Source organism: Ahaetulla prasina, chromosome 5 (assembly GCF_028640845.1).
Source record: "Ahaetulla prasina isolate Xishuangbanna chromosome 5, ASM2864084v1, whole genome shotgun sequence".
Lineage (NCBI taxonomy): Eukaryota > Metazoa > Chordata > Lepidosauria > Squamata > Colubridae > Ahaetulla > Ahaetulla prasina.
This window is the reverse complement of record NC_080543.1, coordinates 85,023,580-85,038,513: the sequence shown is the minus strand read 5'-3', so window position 1 is coordinate 85,038,513 and position 14,934 is coordinate 85,023,580. Positions and strand designations below refer to the sequence as shown.

The following is a 14,934-nucleotide window of genomic DNA, read 5'->3' as shown; positions in this document are numbered from 1 at the left end:
CAGCTCCTTGTTGCCACCACAATTTTGAGAGGAGCTTCTGGTTATGGGGAGATAAAGCACGGCGCACCAGGAAGAAACACTATAGCAAGGGGCGGGTTTTCTGGTCAGCTTCACAATTGATAGGGCTTTCGGTTAGGACAGATAGAAGAAAAAGGATGCCACACTAAGAGGAGACTCTATGGTGTCAAGACAAAAATGTCAAAATATGGTGTCAAAAATATGGTGTCCAAAACAAAACTAACTATGTAGCTAACTTCAAAAACTGCTACAAAAACCTGTGCCAACAAATAAAGACTGAATGTACCAATTATCACATCATGCAAGAAGAAAACCTTCTACGCACAAAATCCACCCGTGCCTTCTATAATTTTGTAAACAATAAACTTAAAGTCTCGAGATCCATCCCACCCCTAAAAGGACCAAACAACAAAGACTGTATTGACGAAACCGTTAAAGCCAATCTCTTTAACATGTTCTTCGGCTCAGTCTTTGTAAACAGCAACAACACTCACCCAATATTTCTCAGCTGTATTAGAGACAATTACAATGATTACGGTGATCTTATACATATTGATTTTACAGAAGACAATGTTGAAAAGGCACTATGCAATCTAAAACCATCTCTATCTATTGGACCTGATGGACTATGTGCATACTTCTTAAAAAAAGCTTTCCACTGCAACTGCAGAACCTTTTAAGCATAATTTTTGAAAAATCCTTCAGTACCAGCACCAATGGTCACAAGACAAGGTCATACCTATCTTCAAAAAGGGAGATCCTAGCCTAGTTGAAAATTACAGACCAATTTCTTTATGTTGCATCACCTGCAAAATCATGGAATCAATCATTAACCAATCTATTACCCTCCACCTAGAGACAAACAACCTAATTTCTATCAAACAATTTGGTTTCAGAAAAAAATTATCCTGTAATCTACAACTATTACATTGCAAAAACATATGAATTACACATCTCGATAAGGGCAAAGCAATAGATGCAGTTTACATAGACTTCTGTAAAGCTTTTGATCCATTGGTACACAACAAATTACTTCTAAAACTAAAATCCTATGGCATTTCTGGACTCCTACATAAATGGATAGCTGCCCTCCTGTCAAACAGACAATAAGTGGTCAAAATAGGAAGCGCTCTATTAAATCCTGTACCTGTTAATAATGGTGTTCCCCAAGGCAGTGTTTTAGGTCCAACACTCTTCATATTTTACATAAATGACTTTTGCAATCATATTAAAAGGAACTGTGTTCTCTTCGCTGATGACGTTAAACTATTCAACACTACAGACAATGCAACTACCCTTCAAAAAAGACCCTGACTATGTGTCAGATTGGTCTAACAAGTGGCAACTTCAAATCTCAACCAACAAATGCTCTGTCTTGCACACTGGCAAAAAAAATCAAAACATAAAATACAAATTAGATGGACATGACCTTATAGATGACCCTCATTCTGTCAAGGACCTTGGAGTACTCATTTCTAAAGATCTAAGTGCCAGAGCCCACTGTAACAACATTGCCAAAAAGGCACTAAGAGTTGTTAATTTAATCTTGCGTAGCTTCTTCTCTGGCAATATTGTACTACTAACTAGAGCATACAAAACATTTGCTAGACCAATTCTTGAATACAGCTCATCTGTCTGGAATCCGCACTGCATATTGGACATAAATATTTCACAAGAAGAGTCCTCCACTCCTCTGCTCGCAATAAAATACCTTATGCCACCAGACTTCAAATTATGGGCTTAGACAATTTAGAACTACGCAGACTTCAGTCTGACCTAAGCATAGTACATAAAATTATCTACCACAATGTCCTATCTGACAATAACTATTTCAGTTTCAACCACAACAATACACAAGCAAATAATAGATACAAACTCAAGGTAAACGACTCCAAACTTGATTGCAAAAAATATGACTTGAGTAACAGAGTGCTCAATGACTGGAAAGCACTACCTGACTCTGTAGTTTCTTCCCCAAACCCCCTAAACTTTAAGCTTAAACTGTCTACTGTTGACCTCACCCATTCCTAAGAGGTCTGTAAGGGGCATGCATAAATGCACCTGCGTGCCTACCGTCCCTGTCCTAATATTCCTTTTTACTTACTCTTTTCATGTAACCAAATTATGTTTATACTTTTACCTGTTATTTTACATAAGATTGACAAAATAAAAAAATAAAATAAATGGTGGTGGAACCAGACTTCCGGTTGGCTCCAGAATTGGAATGGAGGGCTTCCAGTTAAGACCTTTGTGGCTCTTTGAGTGTTTAAGGTTGCCGACCCCTGGTCTAGAGTGTTATTACCTCTGGTAGTACACTGCACATACTGCACAAACTTAGGGAGAACAGACTGTAGACAGGCTTGATTAAAATCCCCAGCCACGACAAAAGAGCCCTCAGGGTAAGTTTGCTGCTGCCTCTCTATGGCATAATGTAGCTTAGAGAGCGCTGTGCTAACATTTGCATCAGGTGGCATATAGACAGCGGTGATAACCATCACAGAAATCTCTCTAGGTAAATAAAATGACCTACATATGACAGTTATTAATTCCACATCTAGAGAACAGTGTGGAACTCTACTGTTAATACACCAGTCATTATGTGTGTCCTCCAAAGTCCTCCACTTTGCTTTTACCGGAATTGCCGTTTCTGTTGAAGTGGTGTGTGGTGCGGTTAGTTAGCTTCACTGACGCATCTGGTACAAGTGGGTGAAGCCAGGTCTCTGTGATAATCATCACACAGCAGTTGCAAATGAACTTATTCGCCACCATCCATAACTCCAGTTTATTTATTTATTTATTTTGTTAGGTATGTATTTTATGACAGATACAAGTGTAAACATAATTATAAATACATGAAAAGATTATGAATAAAAGAAAACATTAGGACAGGGATGGTAGGCATGCTGGTGCGCTTATGCACGCCATAAGTTCATCAGTTTTGTTGACAAAGGATCTAGCATTGGTTAGAAAAATACTTGGTAATGCTGGTCTGTGAGGCTGCTTCCATAACCGAGCTAGCAAACCAGCTCTGCATCCTCATGTCTGCTTCCACTTTCTTTACCATCGGTGCCGCCTCCCAGCCCCAACAATGATCAATGGTGAGCCTGGCAGTCTTACTATATCACTTAGTATATTATGAGACCGCTGTAAGTCACTGGTAATATCTAGTCAACTAGAAGATCCGATCTTTTTTAAAAAATAATTTTTATTCAACATTTTTAACCTTTAAAATCACAATTACACTACAACAGCTTTCTGTTATCGGAATTTTTTCTCAATTTCAACTTATCCACTGGCCTATTGTTTTACACCTATACATTCTTATTTCATAGTTACTTATTTTTATACTGTATACAATATTTTCATGTCTACTATACTCTAAAATATACATTTTATCCATTTATTATCTTTTCTGTACATTCATTATATGTTAATTTTAGACTTCTTTTCAAGCCAGTTATATCACCTGTTCCACGTCTCATAATACACTGTTTCCTCTCTGTCCCTTAATTCCATTGTTAATTTCTTTGTCCATTTCTGCATATTCTATTACCTTTTTTATAATCATTGTGTTTGATGGAGTGTTTTCTTGCTTCCAATTTTGGGTGAATGTGATTCTGGCTGTGGTGATTATATGGAGCATGATGTATTGAACTTCTTTGCTTATATTACCTTTTATAATACTCAGAAGAAATAACTCTGGTTTCATATCAATTTTTTGTTCAACAATTTCCTCCAACCATTTTTTAATTTTTGTCCAATAATCCCTGGCTTTAGGACACGTCCACCAAGAAGATCCAATCTTTAGTAACTCCCTGCAGGTATAGACTAGTTTTTGCCCACTCACTCTACTGTAACACCAGGAGCTCAAAGTCATCTATTTCTTTTTATAAACTGTTATTTTCTTCCAGATGAAAGGGCAACATTTTTTCTTATGCAAAACTGTGTGAGATATGTTAAAGTTAAGGATAATAACTTGTCTGTGTTTCAAAACTAAATAGGAATGTGAAGTCACTGTATGGCTGTGTTCACATAATGAATTTATGTCCCTCTTGATTACGACCTTTCAGAAGCTCGTATGTGATTGGATCCATGAGGAAGTCAACTGTTACTTTGACAGAGGGGAGGGGTCTATCTGCTTTGAAAAGTAGTATCCACCTTTCCTTTAAGAAGCAATTATTGGATCCAACAAGACAATTTTAATTGGTGTCCAACCTTCACTTCTTAGAGATATTTATTGAGCAACCAATAGGCTTGTGGTTCCAAAGGACCTAATTATCTAGACCACTTGCATTTTTATTTCAGACAAAATTATAGTACATAAATAGCATTGATTTCACCTTGTCAAGTACCACTAGTGGGTTTCAGATAAGGGTGGTGCATCAATCCTGGCCTTCCTTGATCTTCCTTCCTTCAGCTTTCAAGTTCAATATATATGAAACCACTGGATGAGGGCATCCATCAATATAGGGTGAGATATTATCAGTACTCTGATGCTATTCAGTTATATAACTTGGTCCATGGTCTTTCAAAGGCTGTCAAGGTTCTTTTCCAAGGCCTGGAGACTGTGAAGATCTGGATAGGGAGAATAGTCTTAACCCTAACAAGACCTAGTCGTTATGAGTTTTAGGGACTTCCCAAATTTGGATATTTTCTTTTCTAGCCTGTATGAATGAGGTAGCAAGCTCCAAGACAGAGATGATAAATAATTTGGGGTTTCTGTTGGACTCAGGACTGTTGTTCAATTGCAACTTTTCCTGGATTAAGTGTTCTGACCTAGGCTTCCTGAGACAGTAAAAAGCACAAAATTAATCCCAAAAACCCTCTTTTTATTTCAATAGCTATGTTCTTTGTTATGTTTTATCTTTCATGTTCTTGCCGAAATTCATCTTTATCTTTCTTCTTAGGATTAATCTTTTTCTATATTTCTTGGTCTCCCCTTTATTTGCCTTATGTTAGCTAGTTGTAAATGTTGTACCTTGATGAACGTATCTTTTCTTTTATGTACACTGAGAGCATATGCACCAAGACAAATTCCTTGTGTGTCCAATCACACTTGGCCAATAAAAAAAAATTCTATTCTATTCTATTCTATTGAATTACTGAAGTGTCTCTCTTTTCTTTTCTGAAACTTGTTCATTTGGCATTTCTCTTTCCACATATGGCTTTATTCTTCTTTGTAAGATCTTAAGTAAATTTTGCTCACATGAGGAACGTGATCATTCACAGCAAAGTCAACAGCACCATAATGAATGACTCAACACTTAACATGTGTTGCCTGCATTGTACATTGTAAGAAGTGAGAGAGCTTTCATTGCTCCAGTCTTGTCCAACATTTTGATACTGTAGACCAGGGGCATCAAACTCAAGGCCCACGGGCTAGACTTCCGGTTTTGGCTCCGCTTCGTGCAGAAGCAGCTATGATTTAGCTGCTAACTCCCTAGTCTGTAAAGCTGTCAGGACATCGTAAATCTGGGTCCGACAGCTTGGAATTCTTTCCTTTGGGCAAAGAAGGAAAGATGAGCAATTAGGTTGAGGTTGAGATGCCCTAATAAGCTTTTAAAGCTTGCGGGAAGTTCTCCTTCTATAACCTGATAAGCTCCTGGCTGGGTGAGGCATTTGCCTTTATGGCAAACAAACGAAGCGTCCAATTTCCACGGCAGGAATTGATTTATGATGGATTGTAATGTGGATGGAGCAGAAACTGGAGATCTAGCACTTGTTTGTAAGAAGACTGTAAGCCCCTGAGGAGTTATTTGCTGCGAAGATAGGAGAGAAGAAAGCAAATGGCGGTTTTGTGGAATGTGTGTATTGAAAACGAAAGTAGAAATGCTTACTAACGGCTAGTGTTGAAATAGAAGAAAGAAGATACATAGAAACATACTGACTAAACGGAAGACATGAGAATTTTATGATTTATATCTTTTCTTTTTCTTTGGGATTATAGTGATTTAGAAGAAAAGTTTTTTGAATTTTTTTTTTCTAAATATTTTTTCTTTTCTCTTGGTCTGTTATTAAGTTATATTTTTTTAAAAAAATGGCTTTTAAGCAAATAGTGCCAAAAGTGTGTCGAAATAGAAGATACATAGGAAGATACTGACTAAATGGAAGAAATGAGAATCTTATGATTTATATTTTTTCTTCTTTGGGATTATAGTGATTTAGAAGATAAGTTTTTTGAAACTTTCTTTTCTAATTTTTTTTTCTTTCTTTTTCTTGGTCTATTATTAAGCTATCCTTTTTTTTAAAATGGCTTTTAAGCAAATAGTGCCAAAAGTCTAAAAACTTTGAAATTTCTTCAGCTCAGATTCAAAAATTAAAAGAAGAAATCAAAGAAGAAAGGAAGTAAGAAATTCTTTACAGGAGTTTTTGGAGAGTCACTTTTTAGAAATAGATCAAAAATTTGACGAAATAGAGAAAGAGATGTTGGATTTCAAGGAAGTGGTGGAAGAGCAGAAGAGGGAAATGAAAATGGTAAAGGATGCAATTGCGCAAATATTAAGCTCTTGTATTCAGATGCAGGATGATCTTGCAGAATTTAATAAAGCTAATTTAGAGTTGCAAAGGAAAATAGAAGAAATTCAAAAAAATCAAAACAATTGGAACTTAGATAATAAGATGGAAGATATAAAGGCAAAGGTAGATAGGGCAGATGAAGAAAGAGTAATATTACAATATAGATTAATGGAATATGCTATAAGGGTGAGGGGGTTGAAACAAAATAGGAAGGAAAATTTAAAGGAGATTTTACGCAAGCCTTTGCTCAGATAAAGGGTGTGGAGCCAGAAGATTTTGAGATTAATATTGAAAGAATTTATCGTGTTAATTCTTGGTGGGCAAGACAAAATAGAGTACCTAGGGATGTGGTTATTTATTTTACAACTAAAAGGTTAGGTATGAAATTTTGCAAGCCTTTTATAAAAATAAATTTCAGATATTGGGACAAGATATAAAATGATGAAGGAAATTCCTCCTAAAATGTTAAGAAACAGAAGAGAATTTGCTTTTTTGGTGGATGAGTTTAAGAAATATCAGATATATTTTAGATGGGAAGTCCCAATGGGTTTGTCAGTGAATTTTAGAGGTAGAAAGTATTTTCTTAATTCAGTTATGAAAGCGAGACATTTTTATATTAATGTTTTAAAGAGTGGGAATCCTTTGTTTTTAGATGCTAAGTTAACTGGTTTGGAAATGATGGAAAATAGAATGGGAGAGGGAGGAATGTTTAAGATGTGAATATGATGATTATGGTTAATTTTTGGAATTGATTTGTTTAGGATATAAATTATAGGATTTTGTTATTTGCTATTTGTATGGTATAAATCTATGGGATGATATTACTCAATTGTGAAGGATGGAAAGTGAAATTTATGAATTTAGATAATGTGGATGTAATGATTTTAACTGTTTACTGTTATATTGTGGATGTAGTCTAAATGATTATTTGCTTGATATTTGATTGATGGAGTAGTATTGGAAGATTGAATATTAAATCTTATGACAATTGAAGAAATATATAAGTGATGAAAATTTGAATTTGAGAAGCTGGATTGTAATTTAAGAAATGGACTTATGAAATTTGAAGGAATATACAAGTGGGCGGGGAAAAAAATTGAACTTTAGAAGATGGACTAATTTTTAAAATGGACTGTAAGAAGAATGGACATTAAATGTTATGGCAATTGAAGAAATATATAAGTGATAAAAATTTGAGTTCGAGAAGATGGACTGTAATTTGAGAAATGGACTTATGAAATTTGAAGGAATATACAAGTGGGCGGAAAAAAAAATATTGAACTTTAGAAGATGGACTAATTTTTAAAATGGACTGTAAGAAGAATGGACATTAAATGTTATGGCAATTGAAGAAATATATAAGTGATAAAAATTTGAGTTCGAGAAGATGGACTGTAATTTGAGAAATGGACTTATGAAATTTGAAGGAATATACAAGTGGGGAAAAAAATTGAATTTGAGAAGATGGATTAATTTTAAAAATGGACTGTAAGAAGAAGTAATATGTGAAGTTGGTATTGTTTCTTTTCTTTCTTTTTTTTTATTATTCTTTCCTATGTATATTTTGTATACTTTAACTTGTGATTGTTGGTTATAATACCCGGTATTTGCTCTGGGAAGTCTGGGGGGGGGGAATGGGGAGGAGGGGGGGAAGGGGGGGGAAATGAATCAACAAGTGATACATGGACTGATTATTAATGTACAGTAATTTTTGAAGATATGAAATTAAAAAAATTAAAATGATATTGGGGATGCTCGACTGCCATTTCAGGAAGAAAAGGAGAGAGGAGTAGAAGGAGGGAAGAAAGTAGGTAGGAAAGTGTAGAGAAGGAGGAGGGGAATAAGAGGGTTAGATAGGGTGGAAGAAGGGAGGAGTGAAGAAGGAGGAGAGGAAGTAGTAAAGTGAAGGGGATGAAGGATGGGAAAGTAGTAGAGGGTAGAGAGGGGAAAAAAAAAAAAAGGCCCACGGGCTGGATCCAGCCCATGGGATGTTTAGATCTGGTCTTTGGGGCCGGCCTGGAAATGTCAAAGGACTGGCCTGTGGTGACTCTCCTGGCCAAAATGGGATGCAGAGGATGCCTGCACCCCCACGCCCTGTGGCCAATTTTTAGCCTCCACTGCCTCCTGCAGCACTCTGTTGGCTGAAAATGAGCCAGGCAGGGCATAGGTGCCCCCCATTCCCTATTTTGGTCGGCAGAGGCGCCGCTGGTCCTTTGATATTTCCAGGCTGGCTCAGTGGACTGGAGGCAGAGTGCTGCAGGAGGCTTCTTCACCTTCCCTTTAGCAGCATCTTTCAGCTAGAACTAGGTATCCTCCAAGATCTGGATGGTTGTTGTTCAGAAGAGCCAAAAATAATCTGGCTCTTCAACGAGGTCTTTGATGAGTGAGAATGAGCCCCCTCATATCACTGAGTTTGTCATCTTTATCTTAATCTTTTACCTGTGATTGATTTAATTGTAAATTTTTTTATTGTTGTGAGCCACCCAGGGTCATTGAGAATTGGGTGGTATATCAATTTTATAAATTATTACTAATATTAAGTCCTCCTCTAGGACTAAGTCAAAGGTAGTAACAAAGATTGATAAGACTGTTGGACAAACAGTTTTTAGAGACATCTGGAGAAATTGTCAGTTCATTTATGCTCTATACAAAAGAGTCAAGCCCCATAGCAGCTGGGGACTTTACTTGTCTTTAATCTCTACATTATGGAATTGAGACTATTTGGGCCAGAAAATAATCTCTCTCTGTCTGGAATAGCTGTTTTGAATGCAAAGGGGAAAAATGTATCTTGAGCCTGTATCAAATGCCCACCATGGCCCCACCCACCATGGCTACGCCCACCATGGCCCATGGCCCATGGCCCTCTGAGGTTGACATCCCTTCTGAGGACTCTCTGAGGGACATCTTCTTCACATGAGGAATTGGTTTAGCTTCCCGGGTTTAGAACTACATGGCGGTTCTTCAATTATTCCGGAAAGTTTATTTTTAAACTAAAAATAGAAAGTTTAAGTATTTTAAAACATTTTTTATGGTTTCTGAGATATAAAAAATAAATTTAAAATGCTTTAATTTATCTGTCTATCTATTTAATTATTTATTTATTTTCTACAGCTAAGTGAGAGAGGTTATAATTTTCTAGGTTGGAAAAACCAATATTTTCCATTAAGAATTACTTGTGGTAACATAGGAGCAATAATACTCCTAATGAAAAGCTTTTGTTACACATATATTTGAAACATTCGTATATTGTCTCACATTAAACATCTCATATCTATAATTTAGGATAGGTTTATCCACCCATCTCAGATCTAAAACAGAAATATTTATATTTGCATAGATGTTCTCTAGAAAGGAAAAAAAGGTTTCTTGAATTTATTTAAATTCAGCATGAGCTAAATTGCTGTATATAGAATTGAAAGCAATGTAATTTAAATATGTTGCCTTAAAGGAAAAATTAACATTTAACTTTTATTATGTAAAAGAAATAAAAAACATAATGTTCTGATCATCCTTGCAGCAAAGCAACTCTGATATAAAGAAACAACAGTTTCTTTTCTTTTACAGTTCTTCTGGAATAATTTAATTAGTCAATTGATAATAAATTATATCTTCAATTGGTTGCTGTATAATTAAGTTACTATTGTACTGCAAAATTTAGTACTCTCTTTTAGTGCACCTCTGAGGAATCTTCAGAAACATAATTCCTTATTGAGGTTAGCAAATCTATTACTAGCATGCACAATTCTTGTCAAGACAACATTAATGTCTTTTGTAGCACTGACCATATAAGACTGATGCAAATTTAATGCTTATGATATATGGGTTTTGAGGCCAGGCTGGCTGTTGTGCTGGGTCAGTGGAAATAGAATAAAAAAATGGGGAGACAAGCTCAGGTGTGGCTTTGGAGTGCAATTGAGCCATCAAGTGACCAAATGAGCTGCCCTAGCTGCTAGACAATACAGATAGTCCTCGACCCACAAGTTACTTAAGTGACCATTCAAAGTTACAATGGCACTAAAAAAAGTGACTTATGACTGTTTTTCACACTTATGACCATTACAGCATCCCCATGGTCACGTGTTCAAAATTCAGAAGCTTGGCAATTGACTCATATTTATGATGGTGGCAGTGCCCTAGGATCATGTGATCACATTTGAGACCTTCTAACAAGCAAAGTCAATGGGGAAGCCAGATTCACTTAACAACTATGTTACTAACTTAACGACTGCCATGATTCGCTTAACAACGTTGACAAGAAAAGTCATAAAATGGGGCAAAATTTAATTAACTATCTCATTTAGCAACAGAAATGTTGGTCACAATTATGTGTCAATGGCTAGCTGTACTGTTGTTGGCTTGATGAAGAGACCTGTTTTCATTAGCCAATAAGGTGTTGAGAGGAACCTACTTCATCAGTTGCTGGGGGACCTGCTGCTGGTTTGAGATATAAAAGGAGAGGGAGACAGAGAGAGAAAGACACACACACACACACACAGAGAGAGAGAGAGAGAGAGAGAGAGAGAGAGAGAGAGAGACAAAGATGGAAAGACCTAGAGATACTTAAAGATGAGACACACATTGCCACATTTGAGCCTATGCAGCTTTGGAGACATTGGATGGGAAATTGGTGACTGGTGAGAGTCATTGCTGTGAGTGAACTGAGCAGTTGAAGTATACATGTGGCAGTTCCTGGCCCCAGGTGGAGAAGAGAATGAAGAGCTTGATAGTAGGCAAAGAGAAGCAAAACTGAAGAGAAAGAGACATGCTACACCCCAGATCAAAGGCAGACAGGGAAAGGTGGAGACAGATACTTGCAGATGGATGCTTGAGCCCTTGGATATATTCTAGATGAATATTAAGAAGGCCTAGGAAGGTGAGGCATGGCCAGTGTCGCGGGCGAGATGGTAGCAAACCCCAATGACTCCGGGGTTTGCGCCAATATCCCCCAACCCAGAGGGTCTGTCCGAATCTCGGATGGGACCATAACTGCCTCGAAGGGGCAGCGAAGAATGGGGGAGCTGCCGGAGTGAACGGGGAGTTGGCAAACTCCCCATAGCTCCGGAGTTTCCTCCCCAACCCAGCGAGGAGGAATGCAGCGCCATAGTCCATCATGACAGCTGCACCAAAGCCACGGCGGCTACAAGAGCGGGCAGGAGGAAGAATCATCAAGAAACAAATTGTTGAAGTCGGGTGAGTGATGATCTCACGAAGAATTTAAAAGAGGCAAAAGCCTTGGGGAGAACTTGTAGATTGGAGGCTAATTGAATAACAAGTGAAAGTGAAAGTCAACTTGGAGAATACACATTCGGGAAGTGAAAGAGAGAAGATAGGGCTTGGAATGGAAGCAGAACCCTATTTAAATAAAGAAAAGAAAAATAAAGTCTTTCCAACTAAATAATGGCTTGGAGATTCTTGGAAGTTTTAATGGATTATACTGGAAATTAAAGAAATAGGAGAAAAAAGTAAAAGAAGCTATTGAATTGTTTTTTATGTGAATATCTCAAATCATTCTGTTTTAAATTTATGGAATACTAAAGATATTAATAGGACATAAGAATCTGGAAGATATAAATTATAAATTAAGATATAATTAAGGAAAAATCCTGGAAAATTAACCTCCACGTACCAAAGCATTTGAGAACAAAGGATTTTTGTCACCAAAATGGCTATTTATCATCTGTGAGCAGTAACTGTTTCAAAAAGACATCTAGAGGCAGAGAAAGACAGCTACAGGATTGGTTGCTGGGACTATACAACAGTTTTATAAGAGAATTTTAGATGGCGTGTCTTTGAATTACAGAAATTGAATTCCCTATTTAAACAAGAATCCAGAGGCAAAGAAAGTTGTAAGAATGGAATAGCAGACTATTCCCCATGGAAAAAGTTCTGTGGGTGTGGGCACACGACACTTTTTTGGAAGGAACTTTTTAGAATTATTTTTTTTTAGAATTTTTTTTTTTATTGGCCAAGTGTGATTGGACACACAAGGAATTTGTCTTGGTGCATATGCTCTCAGTGTACATAAAAGAAAAGATACGTTCATCATGCCTTTATAATTAGAGGCAGAGGAAAATAGCAAGAGTCGAATAGCTTTCTTGTGACTATTCCCATGAGGATTGGTGTCGTTGGGACCACACAACAGTTTTAGAAGAGATTTTTAGATGGTGTCTTTAGATTATTGATTTAAGAGGAGATTCTTATTTAAGAAGAACTCAGAGGCAAAGAAGGAAAGTAAGAATGGAATAGTGGACTATTCCCACGGAGAAGGCGCTGATGATGTAGATGCACGACATTTTTTTGAAAAGAACTAATTGCTGCTTTTAGAGTTATGTTAAGAGATTCATTTTAGAAAACATTAATATTTATATTAAAATATGAGTGACAACTATGATAAAAATAATTGAGGTTTTGAGAAATGGAGGGAAAAATACTAGAATAAATTGAAATAAGAGGGAAATGAGTGTTATTATACTGAGGAAGAAATTTTCTTTTTTTGTTTTTGCAAATAAATAAGGTAATGAAAGGATTTGATAAAACTTCTAAGGAAACAGTTAATATTTTGGGAAAATAACGGGGAAAGAATTAGTGACTACCCTTGCAAATGTTAAATGTTTTACTTGATATTAAAATGGATTAGATAGAAAAATTTAAATATATGTTATTGATTTAGAGGCAGAGGAAGATGAGGGAAGAATGGAATTGTCTATGTGATCTCTGGGCAGTTTTAAGAAAGAGATTTTAGATAGGATGACCTCTGATTAGTAATGTACATATAAAGCTGAGAGTGGTGAAACTATAAAACGTAAATAGAATTTATTAATGATGTTGAAGGGAATTAAGCACGGGGACTAGACTTCATTTAAATATTCTCCTGAATGGGTTGAATTTGATTTACTTCTATAATCAGACTGTGTGCAAATAAATAATTGAATTTAAAGAAGAGGAAGGAAAATACATTGTATTAGATTATAACTTAGGTGAAACTTGATATGTTTAAAGATGTACCTGACCAATAATTTGTTCACAATGATTTTTTTTATTATGCTTGTAAAAAAATAAATTGGCAAAAAAAAGAAGAAGGCCTAGGAAAAAGGTTTGAAACAGCACAACAAAAATCTTTAAGGACACTCTAAAATATGTCTGTGAAAAAGATAGGAAAAGTTAAAAATCTAAAACTTTGGAAACACTATTGTAAATAGTTGTTCTTTCACTAATTTCTGTAAACTTGTCAATATTCTTTTATATAGAAAACATTACACATATGGTACACACATTACACCATTTCTGTCTCTATGAAGCATTTGTCCTCCTTAATGTACTCTCTTATTGTAAGCTGTAAAGACTCAGAGATTTGCCTTATAATTCCTTACCTGGTAAAACACCTGGGAAATTCTGATCTTTTTATGTACAGTTGTTATCAGATCGGTATGATTTAGTCTCCTTCAACGGAGCTACATTTTATTTTTCTGCCTGTAAAATTAGACAGACTTTTATTATCCACTGACAAATACACCTCCATTTATAATATTTTTTCTTCTTTTGTTTTTGCAAATAAATAAGGTAATGAAAGGATTTGATAAAACTTCTAAGGAAACAGTTAATATTTTGGGAAAATAACGGGGAAAGAATTAGTGACTACCCTTGCAAATGTTAAATGTTTTACTTGATATTAAAATGGATTAGATGGAAAACTTTAAATATATGTTATTGATTTAGAGGCAGAGGAAGATGAGGGAAGAATGGAATTGTCTATGTGATCTCTGGGCAGTTTTAAGAAAGAGATTTTAGATAGGATGACCTCTGATTAGTAATGTAGATATAAAGCTGAGAGTGGTGAAACTATAAAACGTAAATAGAATTTATTAATGATGTTGAAGGGAATTAAGCACGGGGACTAGACTTCATTTAAATATTCTCCTGAATGGGTTGAATTTGATTTACTTCTATAATCAGACTGTGTGCAAATAAATAATTGAATTTAAAGAAGAGGAAGGAAAATACATTGTATTAGATTATAACTTAGGTGAAACTTGATATGTTTAAAGATGTACCTGACCAATAATTTGTTCACAATGATTTTTTTTATTATGCTTGTAAAAAAAAAAACTTTTGGCAAAAAAAAGAAGAAGGCGGCCTAGGAAAAAGGTTTGAAACAGCACAACAAAAATCTTTAAGGACACTCTAAAATATGTCTGTGAAAAAGATAGGAAAAGTTAAAAATCTAAAACTTTGGAAACACTATTGTAAATAGTTGTTCTTTCACTAATTTCTGTAAACTTGTCAATATTCTTTTATATAGAAAACATTACACATATGGTACACACATTACACCATTTCTGTCTCTATGAAGCATTTGTCCTCCTTAATGTACTCTCTTATTGTAAGCTGTAAAGACTCAGA

At 35.7% G+C, this 14,934-nt stretch overlaps 1 long non-coding RNA gene across 1 annotated transcript in view; it reads right to left on the bottom strand.

Moving 5' to 3' along the window:
• LOC131199188 (uncharacterized) overlaps window positions 1-14,006 on the bottom strand; it is a 101,329-nt gene extending 87,323 nt beyond the window's left edge. The window contains exon 1 of the long non-coding RNA XR_009155289.1: window positions 13,905-14,006. This is a non-coding gene — a long non-coding RNA (uncharacterized LOC131199188). The remainder of the gene's footprint in view (window positions 1-13,904) is intronic.
• Between the last annotated feature and the right edge of the window lie 928 nt (window positions 14,007-14,934).